At 34.9% G+C, this 19,096-nt stretch overlaps 1 long non-coding RNA gene across 1 annotated transcript in view; it reads left to right on the top strand.

Annotated features, from left to right (window-relative positions):
* Positions 1 to 11,086, top strand: part of LOC134738341 (uncharacterized) — a 47,146-nt gene extending 36,060 nt beyond the window's left edge. The window contains exon 4 of the long non-coding RNA XR_010124033.1: positions 10,733 to 11,086. This is a non-coding gene — a long non-coding RNA (uncharacterized LOC134738341). The remainder of the gene's footprint in view (positions 1 to 10,732) is intronic.
* Positions 11,087 to 19,096: the final 8,010 nt, after the last annotated feature.

The following is a 19,096-nucleotide window of genomic DNA, read 5'->3' as shown; positions in this document are numbered from 1 at the left end:
CAGCAGGCCCACAATGCAAAGAAAGAGCATATGTTTTGAAGAGAGAATGAGATTCTGTCACCAGGAGTAAAAATACTACACAAGGAAAAGTGATATATGCTTTTAAAATTCTATTCCCTTAGGTGCCTAGTATTAATATTAGCCCTCATGGAGTTAATTTTTGAGCACTTTTATGTCACAGAAACCCTGAGAACATATGCTCACATGCACAAACTCTTTGTATCACTCAGAATTGGTTAAAATTATATCGTAGTAATCCATAAATTAAAAACCACAGTGGCCTCAAACAACAAGGGTTATTTCTTATACACAGCACAAGTACATCACATGTTTATGTGTAGGTTAAGGTGTTTGTTCATGCCATCCTTATCAGGAAACAGGTTGATATAGCATCTACTACTCAGAACCCAGCCAATAGCCAGGGCAGAAAGAGAGAGCAGGAAACCACCAGCTGTTTAAGTTTTGCCCACAAATGACACATTTCACTTTTGCTTACATTTCTTTGGCCAAATCAAGTCACAATGGCCACACCCAATCTCAAGAGGTTCGAGGATTGAAAATATGATTCTATGATATTTCTAGCACAAACACAGAGGTTTTAGGGCACTGGAACTATTCTACATGATACTATAATGGTGGATACAAGTCAATATACATTTGTCAAAAAAAGAAAAAAAACATAGAATATACACGTCCAAGAGTGAACCCGAATATAAACTATAGACCTTGGGTGATAATAACATGTAAAAATAGGTTCATAGATTATAATGAATGTACCACTTAAGTGCAGGATGTTGATAGTGGGAGAGATTGTGCATGTGTGAGAGAAGATATATGGAAACCCTCTGTACTTTCTCCTCAGTTTGTAAACCTGAAATGGGTCTAAAAATAAAATCTATAAAGACTAAAGTCAATAAAATTGTACTGTATTTGAGATTTTTCTTAAATAAGTAGATTTTAGCTGCTCTTGTTGCAAAATGTATGTGAGATAATAGATATGTTCATCTATTTCACTATAGTAACCATTTTATTATCTGTTTGTATTTCATAACATCATGTTGTAGACCTCAAATAGACATGATAAAATTTATTTTTAAAAACTAAAAAACAAAGTCTATTTAAAAACATCAGAAAATATACAGAAAATTAACAAAGACACAGCCTCAGTGAGGAACTAACAAAGATCTAACATTTATGTCAACAGAATCCAAGAAAGAGAGGGAAGCATACAGATGAAGAATATTAGAGGCAATAATAACTTCCAAAATGTGATGAAAAACAAAAACTTACAGATTCAAGTAGCCAAGTGAATCCTAAACAGTATAAGCCTAAGAAAGTATATGGCTAGACACATTATAACCAAATTTCATAAACTTAAAATAAGGAAAATACTTAAAAACAGCGAGAGAAAAATAACACCTTACCTGTAGGAAACAACAATTCAAACAAGGCAGATTACTCATCAGGACTCAGACCAGAAAAAAGTGGCACAAAATATTTTCAAGTTTAATAAAAACAGGACAGTTGATACAAAATTTTAAACCTCTAAAACTATCCTTTAGAAATATGAGTAAAATAAATATGTTCACAGATTTAAAAAATATGAGGTAAATTAAAAGTATTTATCAGCAGCAGACTTTCTCTGAAAGAATAAATTAAACCAAATTTTTCTGGCAGAAAAAAATTATAAAGGAAAATTTGGAACATCAGTAATCAAGAAAAAGCAGTGGAAAAAAGATCAATGTATATATTAAGAACGATTAAGGATACACTTTCCACTGATCTTTCCTAATATATACAAAGGAGTATATATAATAAATATGACTAACTAAAAAACACAGATTATTCATCTCTTCTTTAGTGTTCTAAATTTTGTTTAAAGGTTGAAAGCAAAAAGCCATAATATTGGTGGTTTTATAAAATGTATATAAAAGTAACATTTAAGATGTTTATATTGTAAAGGGATGTGGGGAATAGAAACTAAAGCTTTCTATATTACACATGAAGGGGTGAAATGTTTCTAAAAACAGACAGACATTTTAGGTATGGATTTTGTAATCCTAGAGCATATAGACATAAAGCAAAGTACAGAAAAATCAAAACAGAATACTAAAATATGTTCAAGCAACCCAGAGGTAGTCAGGAAAGAAAAAAGAGAAAAGAAAAACAGAGGTAAACAAATAAAAAATAAATAATATCACAATAGATTTAAATTCTAGCATATCTATAATTACATTAAATGTAAATGATCATGTCACAACAATTAAAAGATAAAGATTGTCAAACTTGTTACCCAAAAAATGATCCAACTATATGCAATCTATAAGAAACTTACTTCCAATGTAAACAAAATTTTAAATGTAAAAGGATGGAGAAAGATATATCATACAGACTCTAATTATACTGAATGGGCAAAAACTGGAAACATTCCCTTTGAAAACCTGCACAAGACAAGGGTGCCATCTCTCACCACACCTATTCAATACAGTATTGGAAGTTCTGGCCACGGCAATCAAGCAAGGGAAAGAAATAAAGGGTATTCAAATAAGAAAAGAGGAAGTCAAATTGTCTCTGTTTGCAGATGACATGATTGTATATTTAGAAAACCCCATTGTCTCAGTCCAAAACTCCTTAAGCTGATAAGCAATTTCAGCAAAGTCTCAGGATACAAAATCAATGTGCAAAAATCACATGCATTTCTATACACCAATAATAGACAAACAGAGGGCCAAATCATGAGTGGACTCCCATTCGCAATTGCTACAAAGAGAATAAAATACCTAGGAATACAGCTTACAAGAGACATGCAGCACCTCTTCAAGGAGAACTACAAACCACTGCTCAAGGAAATAAGAGAGGACACAAACAAATGGGAAAACATTCCATGCTTATGGATAGGAAGAATCAATATCATGAAAATGGCCATACTGCCCAAAGTAATTTATAGATGCAATGCTATCCCCATCAAGCTATCATTGACTTTCTTCACAGAATTAGAACAAACTACTTTAAATTCCATATGGAACCAAAAAAGAGCCCACATAGCCAAGACGATCCTAAGCAAAAAGAACAAAGTGGAAGACATCACGGTACCTGTCTTCAAAAAATACTACAGTAACCAAAGCAGCATGGTACTGGTACCAAAATAAATATATAGACAAATTGAACAGAACAGAGACCTCAGAAATAACACCACACATCTACAACCACCTGATCTTTGACAAACCTGACAAAAAGAAGCAATGGGGAAAGGATTCCCTAATAACAAATAGTGTTGGGAAAACTGGCTAGCCATATGCAGAAAACTGAAACTGGACCTCTTCCTTACATCTTATGCAAAAATTAACTCATAATGGATTAAAGACTTAAACATAAGACCTAAAGCCATAAAAACCCTGGAAGAAAACCTTGGCAATACTAATCAGGACACAGGCATGGGCAAAGACTTCATGACTAAAACACAAAAAGCAATAGCAACAAAAGCGAAAATTGACAAATGGGATCTAATTAAACTAAAGAGTTTCTGCACAGCAAAAGAAGCTATCATCAGAGTGAAGAGGCAACCTACAGAATGGGACAAAATTTTTGCAATCTACCCATCTGGCAAGGAGCTCATATCCAGAATCTACAAAGAACTTAAACAAATTTCAAGAAAAAAACACACAACCCCATCAAAAAGTGGGCAAAGGATATGAACAGACACTTCTCAAAAGAAGATACTTACGCAGCCAACAAACATATGAAGAAAAGCTCATTATCACTAGTCATTAGAGAAATGCAAATCAAAACCACAGTGATATACCATCTCATGCCAGTTAGAATGTGATCATCAAAAAGTCAGGAAACAACAGATGCTGGAGAGGATATGGAGAAATAGGAAAGCTTTTACACTGTTGGTGGGAGTATAAATTAGTTCAACCATTGTGGAAGACAGTGTGGAGTTTCCTCAAGGATCTAGAACCAGAAATACCATTTGCCCCGCAATCCTATTACCGGGTATATACCCAAAGCATCATAAATCATTCTATTATAAGGACACAGGCACACATATGTTTACTGTGGCACTATTCACAATAGCAAAGACTTGGAACCAACCCAAATGCCCATCACTGATAGACTGGATAAACAAAATGTGGCACATATACACCATGAAATACTATGCAGTCATTTAAAAGGATGAGTTCATGTCCTTTGCAGGGACATGGATGAAGCTGGAAACCATCATTCTCAGCAAACTAACGCAAGAACAGAAAACCAAACACCGCATGTTCTCACTCATAAGTGGGAGTTGAACAATGAGAACACATGGACACAGAGAGGGGGAACATCACACACTGGGGCCTATCAGGGGGTAGGGGGCAGGTAGGGGAGGGATAGCATTTGGAGAAATACCTAATGTAGATGACGGGTTCATGGGTGCAGCAAACCATCATGGCACATGTATACCTATGTAACAAACCTGCACATTCTGCACCTGTACCCCAGAACTTAAAGTATAATGATAATAAAAAAACCCTGGAATTACAATATTAATATCAGGAAGAATACACTTTATATCTAAGAAAACTAGGAACAAAGAACATTATTACTTAAAGATAAAACGGCCAACTCATCATGCAGACATAATAGTCCTTAATATATAATCAGGAGTGTTTCCGTGCACATGAAGCAAGAAGTAACATAACTGAAGAAAATAATAGACAAGTCCACTAGACAGAAAATTAGTAAGGATATAGAGAAACTGAATAACACTATCGTTCAGTAAAATCTACCTGTATTTTTAGAACACTGCACCTAACAACAGATAAATACAAGGTATTTTTAATTTTATATGAAATACTTATCAAGATAACCCATACGAGGCCCATCAAAAGTAATACTAAAAAGAACTAAACTTATACCAAGTAGCAAAGTATTTTCTCTGACCATAATAGAATCAAATTAGAAAACAATTGTAACAAAGTAAATGAGACAATCTCCACTCATTTTGTAACTGAACAACACCTGTAACAATAACTCATAGGCAAAAGAGAAACTGCAGTAAAATCAGAAAATATATAATACTAAATATTTAAATGGAATCAAATTACATAGAACTACACACATACCTACACCCAAGTGAATGCAGTAAATATTTATGAAATTAGAATAAAGTCTGTAATATAACTGACAATGTCGTACTGCTATAATTTTCTGTATTGATATTGTACAAGAAAAATATTTTGTAAATTTCAGCAGTAGGTGAAAATGGAGAAAGGATTCAGTGATCTCTAAGTATTATTTTTGCAATTAACACTAAGCCATATTATATACATATATACATATATTATATAGATGTGTGACAAAAATTAAAAGATTTACATATTAAAATCCATGGGCTGCAGTGAAAGCAGGGCTGTGAGGGAAATTTATAGAATAAACTGTTTACGTTAGAATCGAAGAAAAGTCTAAAACCAATAATAGGAGCTTCCACTTCAAGAAACTAAAAAAAGGTAGAAATACATGACAAGCAAATAGAATTAAAAAATTAGATTGTATTAGAAATCAATAAAATTCAAAACAGAAAAATAATAGAGAAAATAAATTAAACAAAAAGCTGATAACTCTGAAAATATCAGTAAAATAATTAACTTCTGGCAAGTATGACTAAGAAAAAGAGAAGGAATACACATATGACAAATATCTGGAAGGAAACATCCGATATCATCACAGAACCGAAGACATTAACAGGGTAAGAGAATACAGTAACAATTCTATGCATATGAATGAAAAAACTTATATGAAATGGATAGATTCCTGAAAAACCATAAATTATTATAATTCAACCAACATGAAATATTCCTATGACTAATAAAGTAATTGAATTTATCAACAACCTTCCAAATAAGAAATCTTCTGGCCCAGATGATTTCACTTGTAAATGTCACCAAATATTTAAAGGAGATAAAACATTAATTCTACACAATATTGTCAAAGAATAATAGAATATAAATCTCAACTCATTTTATAGGGCCAGCATTACCTTGATACTTAAGCCAGAAAAAGACAGTACAAGAAAGAAAGAAAGACAAGTAAAAAATATGTGTCTTTATATAGAATGATTTATATTCCTTTGTATATATACCCAGTAATGGGATTGCTGGGTTGGATGATATTTCTGTCCTTAGGTCTTTGAGGAATTGCCACACTGTCTTCCACAATGGCTGAATTAATTTATAGTCCTACCAACAGTGTAAAAGCATTCCTTTTTCTCCACAATCCACCAACATCTGTTGCTTTTTGACTTTTTAATAGTAGCCATTCTGACTGGTAGACGGTATTTCATTGTGGTTTTGATTTGCGTTTCTCTAATGATCAGTTATGCTGAGCATTTTTCATATGATTATTGGTACTATGCAGCCATAAAAAAAGAATGAGTTCATGTCCTTTGCAGGGACATGGATGGAGCTGGAGGCCATTATCCTTAACAAACTAATAAAGGAACAGAAAAACAAATACTGCATGTTCTCACTTATAGATAAGAGCTAAATTATGAGAACACATAAATACATAGAAGAGAACAATACACACTTGGGCCTTTTGGAGGGTGGAGGGTGAGAGAAGGGAAAGGATCAGGAAAAATAACTAATCTGTACTAGGCTTAATACCTGAGTGATGAAATAATCTGTACAACACACCTCCAGGACACAAGTTTACCTATGTAACAAACCTGCACTTGTACCCCTGAATTTAAAATGAAGGTTTTTAAAAGAAGAAAAAAAATCAAAAAGGAAATCATAATCAATATCCCATGTGAATGTAGATACAAAATTTTCAACAAAATCTAAGCAAATTAAATCCAACAACACATAAAAAGAATAATGCATGACAACCAAGAGTTTTTTTTGTATTGTGCACAGTGTCAAGAGTTGTTTATTTCAGGAATGCAAGGCTGGTTTATTATTTGAAAAATCAATCAAGTATACAACCCTATGAAGAGTTTAAAGAAGAAAAATCATAATCATCTCAATTGATGCAGACAAAAGACTGAACTAACAACCATACATGACAAAAAGTCTCACATAATATGAATAGAGAACTTCTTCAACTTCTTAAAGAGGATCTTGAAAACAAATAGTTAATATTTCACTTGACAGTGAAAAGTTGAGTGCATTCCCCCAGACATCAGAGACAGAGAAAAGATGTTCATCCTCACCACTCCAATTCAACATTATACTGAGAACCCAAGCAAGGGCAATAAGGCAAGGAAAGACAGGCAGACCCATGCAGATTAAACTGGAAGAAATCAAACTGTCTTTACTTGAAGAAGACATTATTTTTTTCTGTATAGAAAGTCATAAGGAATCTAACAAAAAAAAAACTCCTAGAACTAGTAAGTTCAGCAACGTCACAGGATATGACATCAACATACAAAAATCAGTTTTATTTCTGTATATTACCAATGAACAGAAAAACACAAAAATAAAAAACATACATTTTACAATAGCTCCAAAAATAATAAAATCCATCTATGTATATCTGTCAAATTATTTACTGCCACTGTATGCTGAAAACTACAAATGCTAATGAAATGAAACAAAGGATAACTAAATAAATTGACATACTGTAGTCATGATTTTGAAGACTCCATATAGTAAAATGTCAATTCACCCTAAATTTATCTGTTGATTTAACACAATTCATATCTGCATTTCAGCATGAGTTTTTGTCTATACTGTGAAGCTGAATCTAAAACATACACATAAGACAAAGGAAGTAAAATAGATACAAAAAAATTGAAAAAAGACTACCTATATTTAATACATTCTATATATCTACAGCAATCAAGACAGAGAGTGGCATTAGAAAGGAGAGACACATAGATCAAGGGAAAAGAATAGAGAGCTATAAATAGACCCCATATAATTACAGCCTTCTGATTTTATACAAAGTTGAAAAAACAATTTAATGTAAAAAGAATAGTTTTTCAACATATGTTGTTAGAGAACATGGATATCTATTGGTGAAAATGTTAGCCTCAACCTAAACTTCATATTCTCTACAACGATTCATTCAAAATGTACCATAGATCTAAGTGTAAAATATAAAACTCTAAGACTTTTAGAAGAAAACATTACAGAAAATCTACCACAAAGGGGCTAGTGACAGATTCTTGGGCATGACACCAAAACCAGAATCCTTAAACATAAAAAATCATTAAATGGGACTGCATCAAAATTAAGCACTTTTGTTATGTAAAAGTCATTCTTAAGAGAACAAGATAAGCCACATATTGGGAGATAATATTTGCAATAACCAGCAAATGACTTATTTCCAGAATAAGCAACTCTCTGAACTCAGTAGTAAGAAAACAATCAGAAATTAGAAATCAGGCAAAAGACTTAAAAAGATATTTTGTGGAAGATAAAAGGATGGCAATTAATTACATGACTAGATCTCAATATTATTAGTCATTAGGGAAGTGCAAAGTAAAGCCATGAGGAGATACTACTGCTCACATATTAGACTGGCTAGAATAACACACTGGTAACATTGTACCACATGCTGGAGAGAAGGCGGAGAAAATGCATCTGTCATACATTGCCAAGTGGGAAGGTTAAACGGCATAGCCACTGTGGAAAACTGCTTAGTAGTTTTCTTATAAAATTATATGTACACCTCCCATATGACCCAGCAATTGCCGGGGTATTCACTGGAGAAATGAAAACTTATGTTCACACAAGAATCCGCACATCAATATTCTTAGCAGCTTTATTTTGTAATACACCCAAACTGGAAACAACCAAAATATCTTCCCCAAGGCAGAGTCGGCTGAATAATGACCCCAGAGATATTAGATACTAAACTCTGGAATCTGTAAAGTCACCTTATGTGGAAAAAAATGGGTTTGTGTGTACATGTGATTAAATTAATAATCTTGAGCTGGGAGATTATCCTGGATTACCCAGGCAGATCTTAAATGAGATCACACTTCATGATAATGAGGAGCTAGAGGTAGATTGGACAGATAGACATAAGAGGAGAGGGTGATGTGAAGTCAAAGGCAGAAATTGGATTGACGTATCCACAAGTTAATAAATGCCAGCAGCTTCCAGAAGTGGGAAGAAGCAAGGGATAGATTCTCTGCCAGAATATCCAGAGGGATCACAGCACCATTTTTGGGCCAACACCTTGATTTCTGCCCACTGGTACTGATTTTGGACGGCTGGCAGCTAGAACTGTGAGAGAATGCATTTCTGCAGTTTTAAAGCATAAAATTTGTGCTAATTTCTTATAGCAGCCACAGGTAACTAATACACTGGATGAATAAATAAACTGTGGCACATCTATTCAATGGAATATTATTCAGCAATCAAAAGGAACAAACAATCGAAATGCACAATACATTGGATAAATCTCAATGACATTATGCCTAGTGAAACAAGCCATTCTCAAAAGATCATATACTGTATTACTCCATTTTTAAAACTTTCTGTAAATGGCCAAACTGTGATGATGGAAAACACAACCATTGTTGTCAATAGTTAGAGTTGTGTGAAATGTGTGATATAAAGTTGTAGTGTGAGGGAAGTTTTGGGGGATGATATTATAACAGTTCCATACCCTAATTTTAGTGGTGGTTACACAAATCTATACATTTGAGAAAATTTCATGGAAGTGTTCACCAAGAAAATGGCAGGACAACCGACAAAATTTAAGTAAGTTATTCAGTCAATTTTTGGTTTTGATAGTTATTCTCTTTTGTGAGATGTTATCACTGAAGGAAGCTGAGTGAAGGGTACTTGGAATTTCTGTATACTATTTTTGAAGCTTCAATGTGAGTCTAAAATTATTTCAAAATAAAAAATTAAAATACAAACTAGCAATTATAGCTAATGTTTATGAAGGTTTTTGATATGCAGGTATTATTAAGTCTACAAGTTTATTTAATCTTTATAACATAAAGAGATAAGATAGTGTGTGCCTCTATTCCTAGCTACATGGGAAGCTGAAGTGGGAGGATCAGTTGAAATCAGGAGTTTAAAGCTGCAATGAGCTATGATCATGTCACTGCACTTCAGCCTGGGCAACAGAGTGAGATACTGTCTTTAAAAAAAATTAAAATTTAAAAATAACTATTGTTTCACCCATTTTCAGAAATGGGATCACAGAGAATTTACATAACTTTCTCACAGTTAAAATGCTGGGAAGTGTTAGAAGCAGATATGAAACAAAGACAGTCTGACTTCAGATCCCATCCTCATAACCCCTATTCTCACTATGCTAGGATAGTCATTGTGGCCAAATTGGTAACAGCAAAATCAACAACAGCAAATGGAAGCAATCTGCGTATCCATCAATGAGGGACCCATGAATTATCAAACATATGATACATAATATACTGGTTAAAAAACAAAGAAGGTGGTAAGATATGAAAATAATTCTAAGACTTATATAGTGAAAAAAGTGAGATACATAATAGTCTGTATAACAGGCAATAATTCGTATGGAAGAAAAGACAGCAAAGAGAAGGAAACAACAAAAAACATTTGTATATATTGATGAGTGTGTGCATGCATGTGTGTACATGTGCAGACACATGCTGTGCTGCAACCGTGTTGTATATAAGAAATTGCTGAAGTTGGTTAATAATGGGAACTTCTTGGGAAATAGAACAGAGCATGTGTAGTGACAAGGGCTTATAGCAGATGTTGCTAACTGAAACATGATATTCATTTTCCCTTTGAATTAGAGAACCCTGGGCTTTAGCTGAACACATAGCTACCCAACTAAAGTGTCTTTTGCAGCTAGAAATGGCCATGTGATCAAGTTTGGAGGAACTAGAGGGGTTGGCAAGTGATGAGTGTGACTTTGGACCACCTCCTTGAAGATGCACCTGCTTCCCAGGATTTCTTTCCCACTTCCCACAGGCGGGAGAGTGGGCACCCAGGCTTTAGTCACAACCACCAAGATGACCCTATGGGGGAGGTGCCAAGGAGAGAAGATGGACCTCTTGGAGAGGAGTAGCCACATCTCCAGCTATGGACTGCTGACATAAGTACTATTTAGAGAGAGAAAAATAAACTATCCTGTGTAAGTCAGCCCATATTTGAGTGTCTCTGTATAACAGTTTAGCCTGTATTATAATTAGTGCAAATAATTATTATTGTATCCTCTTTGTTTATTCATTCAACACATATATAAATATTAACAGAGCTTAGATTTCAGTAATATGTCGACATGAAATAAAATAAATAAAAAATTGCAACTTGGTTATGAACTCTGAGGGGGATGACTATGGTACAGTGGAAGCCCATAACAGTTTTGAGCAGTCTTGGTGTCGGAGAATGTTGCATTGAGAAAGAAGTGGTTGGCCGGGTGCGGTAGCTCACGCCTGTAATCCCAGCACTTTTGGAGGCTGAAGTGGGTGGATCACGAGGTCAGGAGTTCGAGACCAGCCTGGCCAACATGGTGAAACCCCAACTCTACAAAAATTAGCTAGGCTTGGTGGTGTGTGTCTGTAATCCCAGCTACTCAGGAGGCCGAGGCAGGAGAATTGCTTAAACTCAAGAGGCGGAGATTGCAGTGAGGTGAGATTGCACCATTGCACTCCAGCCTAGGAGACAGAGTGAGGCTCTGTCTCCAAAAAAAAAAAAAAAAAAAAAGAGGTGGGTGACCTGAGACTTGAGGAGTGGCAAGAAACTTCTCAGACTAAAGGAGGAGCAAGGAGTACTTCAGGCTGTACAATATATGAAAAGGTCCCAAGAAAAGGAAAGCAGGCTTAGTAGAAGGATGGAAAGAATGGGAGTCTCAATGGGGGAATAGTTGATATTGAAAAAGAATAGTACATAGAAAAATCCATACAGAATCTTAGAAATCATGTTATGAAATTTTTACCCAAGAGAAGCTCTTGAAGTGTTTTTAAGTAATCAAATTTATATATTTAAAATATCCTGTTTGCATTGTGGAAAGTGGATTGGAACAGTGAATGCAGGTAGACACATAAGGAGGTATTTTCATGGACTGGACAAGCATAGGTGGACTAGAGCCTCTGTGGTGGATATGTAGAACACAATATAGATTCAGAGAGGGGTCTCAACAATGAATCAGTGGGAAGTTAGGGAAGCAATAGCATTACTGGTGACTCCTAGGTATATGGCCTGGGCAAACACTTGGGAAACACAGAAGAAAAGAAGTCCCAGTGAGGGATGATGGGAAATAAGACCAGGCATTCAGCTTTGAATATGTTAATGTTAAGGTTCCTTTGAGCCTACTTTAGTATCGACTGGACTTTTTAATACATAGCTTATGTTATATTCGTATAATTCAAACGAGAATCACAGAAACTATCTTGTCCTCTAAATGTTGCACTGTGAAAATCTTTTGTCTCATTTTACATTTAAATACATTGAAGGCAAAAAAATTTCAAACATCTTTAGTATCCCCAGATTATTTGATAGAGTGATATTTTAATTTGAAAAGTTGCTCTCGACATATTTGGTATTTGATTAAACATGTAAGTGTAAAACACTAATAGTTGTTCTTGGATAGAGGGATGAGAATGTACCACAAAATGGAGTCTGTGATTTGTTTTTCAGCTGTCAAAGGAGCTTACACTTAGGAAGGGGAGGATGCGGTAAGAAAAAATACTTACATAAATTAAGACAATCAACAAAGAGCAGGCAGGTGGGGCAGAGTGGAGCAGCCTGAAGGTGTGGAATAGTAGTTAGGTTCAGAATTATAAATTGGAGCACTAGTGCTGGTTGGAAACCGTGTCCAAGATGGACCAATTAAAGTTGGAAACATTCACAACACTCAGATCCAAGTTCTTAAGAGAAGACCTGTGTCTGCTTTACTGTTTTACCCACCAAGCACAGAGTACTGGGAGTCCTTTGCACAGAACTGATGATCAGAAATGGTTTATTATTAATTATTTAATTTATTTATTAATATTCCCTACTTAAGCATATATCAACACATATAGATATATAATGGGCATGTTGATGTTGTCAGGAGAAAAATCTTCATAGTAAATTAAGTATATTTCAAATAGTCACCAAAATGTATTTTAAATTATTGATTTACAAATCTATTGGATCTGTTATGGGCTGAATTATGTTCTCCCAAGAAGAAATTTTCAAATCCTAACCTTCAGAATCCTCAGAATTTGATCTTATTTGAAAGTAAGTTTACAAAGGTAATGAAGTTAAAATGAGATCCTTAGGATAGGCTCTAATCCAATGGCTATTTTCTTTATAAAAAGAGAAAATGTGGACACAGAAACAGACATGCATAGAAAGAAGACGATATGAAGACATACAGGGAGAAGATGGCCATGAGAGACTGGAATGATGTATCTACAAGCCAAAGAATGCCAATAATTGCTGGCAAACATTAGAATCTAGTACAATTGAGAGAAAGATTATATCCTAGAAATGCCAAAGAAAGCATAGCCCTGCTGACACTTTGGTTTTTGACTTTTAGCTTCCAGAACCAAGATAATAAACTCCTATTATTTTAAACCATCCCGTTTGTGGTGTAGTATTTTGCAATGGCAGCCCCAAGAAACTACTATCTTTCTTTCTCTCTCTTTCTTTCCTTCTCTTTCTTTTTCTTTTCTTCTTTTTTCTTTCCGTCTTCCCTTCCTCTCTCCCTCCCTCCCTTCCTTCCTTCCTCCCTTTCTTCTCCTTCTTTCTTTTTCTCATCTGTTTATCTATATTTCTGTCGCATTTCTTGTTCTTTATTTGAGGATATACATTAAATATCAGTTATGTTGTTTTATTTTCCAGTTTTGTCACATAGGAATTAATGCAGGGAAACCACATATATCCTTTAAAATATATAGGAAGAAACTCACAGGCACACACATACTACTGCACCTAATTTTTTAAATGATGTGAATAATGCCTTTGGAGAGTTGTAGCTCTCTGTTTGCCTCCATGAATTTGCAGCCATAGTGGCTAAAACACTGCTTTAAACTCCATCTTTACTGACCTCCTGGATGAAGATCCCCTCTGGAATGTGAAGATCAGAAATCCCACTGTGATAATGTCACTCTTCAGCTTGTTGAAAATCACCGTAAAATGCACTTGTAGTAAGGCATTGTGACAGCAAGACACATGCCCTGGAGTGGCCCACAGCCTAAATGATAGATCCTGGAAAGCAGCCCAAGTGGAGCGTGTGAGGAGCAGAATATTTGCACTTAGATGAAGCAACTTACTGCTTGCTACAATATTCACAGTTTTTATTATTGCAAATATAGATCCACTGCATTATCTTCCAAGTACTCACACGTTTCTATTCACAGAAAATGGTAGAAAGGTTAAAAAACAGAAACAGAGAAAGTCACACATTATTGATAACATCTTTAAAAACTACAGTGAAACAAGAGTATTTTTTCTTTAGGCAAATCCAATATACAAAAGTAAGAATTTATGAAGTAGAATTACTGAGGGTTCAAGGGAAAGGGAGATAAGTATGATGAATGTTTTTATGAACACAAAGCCACAACGGACCCAAAATAGGTTAATAAGAGTCAACTCAGTCACATGAAAAAGATAATTTAGTTCATCTCATTTTGGTGTTTGTTTTGTAAAAGAGAAAGATGCAAACATTGTATCATTTCATCACCTTTTTTTGCATTGATATAGAGAACTCAATTCATTATTACAATAGACTAAAACAGTGTGAGTATGTGTTTACATCTCTGACTTACGCTATTTCATTGTTTTTTCCTTATCAATATCAACCCATATTTAAATTAATTGTCTGTGTGTGTGTGTGTGTGTCACTCAAACAAAAATGCTGCATGAATGCCATGATGACCAGACCAAGGATTTGGTACTAAAATTGCTCAAGACACAGCCATATATATATATATATATGGCTGTGTCTTGAGCAATTTTAGTACCAAATCCTTGGTCTGGTCATCATATATATATACACACACACATATATATACACATATATGTATATATATGTGTATATACACACATATATGTATATATATGTGTATATACACACATATATGTATATATATGTGTATATACACACATATATGTATATATATATGTGTATATACACACACACACATATGTGTATATGTGTATATATGTGTGTGTGTGTCACTAAAAGAATCTCCCTAAAGTCGTAAGTGCCGTAAGGGATACCTACCCATGCGAATTCAGAGGAGGTATAAATTATTGTTGACAGGGAAGGAGTCAGGGAAGGCATTTGACCTGTGCCTTGAAAGACAGGTGGGGTTTGCTCACATGAAGATGAAGGAAAGGGCACGGGAGGCATAAGCATAAGAGATAAAGCCCAGGACATTTACGAGAAACAGAAGGAATTCAATTTGGCTGGAGCACAGGGCATAGAAGAGCCAGGGGGCTGGGGTTGGATATTCAAATCATGATTACTACATTCAGTACCAAGAAGATTTTGAAATTTCAGAAGCCTCAGAATGGCCTGGTCAGAACATTTTTCCAGGACGATGACTCTAATAGTCTATCAGAAAGATTATAGGGGGCAGAAGGCACAGAAAAATCATGAGACTACTACTACAATGGTCATGGTGAATGGTAAAGGGATTTTGACTTTAGTAGTGTCAGTGTGATAATGGTTCCTTAACCTTTATAATCTGTGTAGGAGGAATTTACAGTAGCATTTAACTAAAAGTCCTACAAATTCTGGGAAGTTGGTCATGTCGAAACATGGGTAAGCTTTACAGGGTCTTACTGGCAGATATTTTCACTGCTTTCTTGATTTTCATATCCATAGGCATAAATTACATTGCAATTGCAGGAGGGATTCATAAAGGAGGTGTTTTGTTGGTTTTGTTCATCTCTGTGTTTCCAGTCTGGTGAATAGCACTAAGTGAATTGTAGATTCAATATATCTTTTGCTTGACGGGATTGCCATATTCTCAAACTTGAATAGTTAAAAACTGAAATTGTTAAGTGGTCCTTAACAATGTCAAAACAATGGCCCATGAGGAGTTACTAAAATAATCTATGTAGTCTGGAGCCAATGAGGATTTAATTACTCATGCATCCCTTACTCCCACTTCTTATGGCTGTGAATGATTTCAATATATGTTTAAAGAATTAATAAACCACAATGAAATAAGATTACGATAAGTACTCAGGTCAAAATCTCTGTTATTTAAATGACTCTGTTCCTTGTCAATTCAATATTAATTTCTAATGTCCTTCTCAGGTGTGATATGCTGTAAATATATGAAACAACAACACTAATACTACTGTGTATTAAGCACTACAAATTCAATAATAATAACTACTATTAACTAAGTGCTTGAAAAGGGACAGACCCTCCTCTGAGTATGTGATAAATATCATGTCATTTAATCCACACAATAACCGCATTGCTTCTATATGTATGTATGGTTTTGTGCATATATGTTTGTGTATGCATTCACACACATATAACCATATATGTGTAAGACCATTTATGTCTGTATTAGTCCATTTTCACTCTGCTGATAAAGACATACCCAAAGCCGCGTAATTTATAAAGAAAAAGAGGTTTAATGGGCTCACAGTTCCACGTGGCTGGGGTGGCCTCAGAATCATGGTGAAAGGTGAAAGTCACATCTTACATGGCAGCAGGCAAGAGATAATGAGAGCCAAGCAAAAGGAGGAACCCCTTATAAAATTATCAGATCTGGTGAGACTTATTAACCACCACGAGAACAGTATGGGGGAAATCATCCCCATGATTCAGTCATCTCCCACTGGGTCCCTCTCACAACACTTGGGAAGTATGGGAGCTACAATTCAAGATGAGATTTGGTTGGGGACATAGCAAAACCATATCAATGTCTTACACATATGTGGTTATCTAAATTTATATCTATACCTATATCTACATCTATGTCTATCCACCTATCCATCTATCTATCTATCTATACACATATGGTTATACATAGGGTTCTATTTTAAGGTGAGAAAACTGACCTTTAATGGTGACAATTAACTTTCTCAAATAAGAGGTCTGTATTAGAACTGGAACTCTTTCTCAAAATCCATCCAAGAGAAGAATCTACCATCAACTCAATTGAGCCAGTCAGAAAAGCATGCAATACATTTTGTCTGTTATCTTTGAAGAGACTTGAAGTTGTGTTATTTGGAGAGCAGATCCCTCACCACCTAGCAATGCCAAAATTCTGAGGCATGTGATTCATCCTGGGAGAAGATTTCCAGGCAGTGCCAAACAAATTTAATGCTCTTTTTCAAGTTAATGCGGAGACTACTATAAGGAACCGCAGTGATTCTGAGGAAGGCTGGTGATTGCACAAGCAGATTATTCAGCTGCACCTGCTCCTGATCTTCCTCTGTGAGCTGTGGAGCCTGCCCACCTCCAGGCTCTCAGTTAACCCCATCTTGCTACCTGGCTTCTGGGAGACCCCAACTCTCTCTCCATGAGGTCTCTCTCTTTTTTTTTTTTTTTTTTGACTTTTCAGTTCTCTCCTTACCTTGCTGTAAATCCACTCCAGCTAGGTGTTTGACCAGCGTTCTCATGGAAGTCAGTAAATGTATGGAGGTACCAGAAAAAGTCAATTTAAAATGTAATCCCTTTGTTAATGGATACAAAGGGCTTTGAGTCAAATAAAATTGGGAAGTGTATAATTCAATTCTCCCTTAGAGATTTATGAGTCAGTAAGACACAAACTGAGAAATTCTCTGGTGAAGGAATCTGTTTAATTTTGTTTAAAGAGTTCTCCAAAGTCATGCAACCCTTTGTTCACGAACACTTCGTTGCTAATTTGCGGCCAAGGACACACCTTAGAAATGCTGTTGAAGTGATGTCCAATGTGCCTCCCAGGTCCTGAGGACCATGCACCTGCTGACAAAAACCACAGTGAGCTTTTGCATTTACTCATGGAGGGCTGACAATTGTTTGTTCAGAGGAGCTGATGAGATTTTTTTTATCTATTTCTAGGACTAGAAGGAAAGCTACATTAGAAAATACCAGATGAATGATTTAGATTTATGTTCAATGAAAGTTTTAGAAGAGACAGAGAGCATCTTAAAGGCAGCAAAAATGGTAGGTTAAAGGTATCAGTAAAGCTCTGCCCAATTCCTAGATTCTGTGGTAGGTCCCAGCTTACTGAACTAACTTTAGTTTTATCAGGTGTAAGTATTTATGTCTCCTAAATCCCTATTTATCAACACCTTTCAAAGGATAGGAAGAGAAGATCTACTCCTCTGATCTCTTTTACACCACGTCTCCTCCTCTTTCCCCTCTTCATTTTTTAAAAAATGTGTAGTAAATTCATTTCGGGTTTTCCAATATGAAACTAGATTAGGTGTACTATCTATTATATGCAAAACTTTTATTGAAGACATAAAAGAACCAATCATAAATCTACACTCAGCAATGAATTCCCTTAAGATTTTGATGTATTTCCTGTTAATGTTCTTCAGTTATCTGTAATTGAACAATAACTTATGTCCAAATGTATATTTTTAACTAATGATAGAAATATATATTTTATGTTATTAAAAATTCCACATAAAACTCCTAACAATGACATATTATTTAATTTTATGTCTGTGCTATGGTATGCATTATTAAGTCTTTAAAGTAGGAATATAGTTGTTGCAATGTTTTGTCATTGTAAGTAATGTGTGAATGAACATCTTTATGTCAGAAAATGTTGCTCTCATTTTGTTTATTTATTTATTATTTATTTATTTTGCTCAAGCGCCTAGACTTTGTAGGACTGTGCATAAAGAAGAGATTAAATCAAACTATATTAATTATCTCAGTGAACTGTAGCATATTTACTCATTAAAAGTCACAGGTCAAGGTTGATGGTCACATAAAATGTAGAATTTTTCTTAATAATTAAAATGTCTTTCCTAATAAACTTCGATCCAATGAGAAGAGTAAAAAAATAACAGATGTTAGTTCAGTCTGAGCAAATGTAGTCCCATGTAAAAATTTAAACAGAACTTTAGCCCCATAGAACCTCAGTTATTTAGGTACAATGTCCAGTTTCTTAGATTTTCTATCCTTTCCCTTGCTCTCTACAAAATTGTTGGAATCTGGCATATATGGCCTTATGGTGTGCAGAATTAGGGAAAAGTGAGGT

This window comes from Pongo pygmaeus, chromosome 16 (genome assembly GCF_028885625.2).
Source record: "Pongo pygmaeus isolate AG05252 chromosome 16, NHGRI_mPonPyg2-v2.0_pri, whole genome shotgun sequence".
In the NCBI taxonomy this organism is placed as follows: domain Eukaryota; kingdom Metazoa; phylum Chordata; class Mammalia; order Primates; family Hominidae; genus Pongo; species Pongo pygmaeus.
The sequence above is the reverse complement of the archived record's forward strand: the minus strand, read 5'-3'. Positions and strand labels throughout refer to the sequence as shown.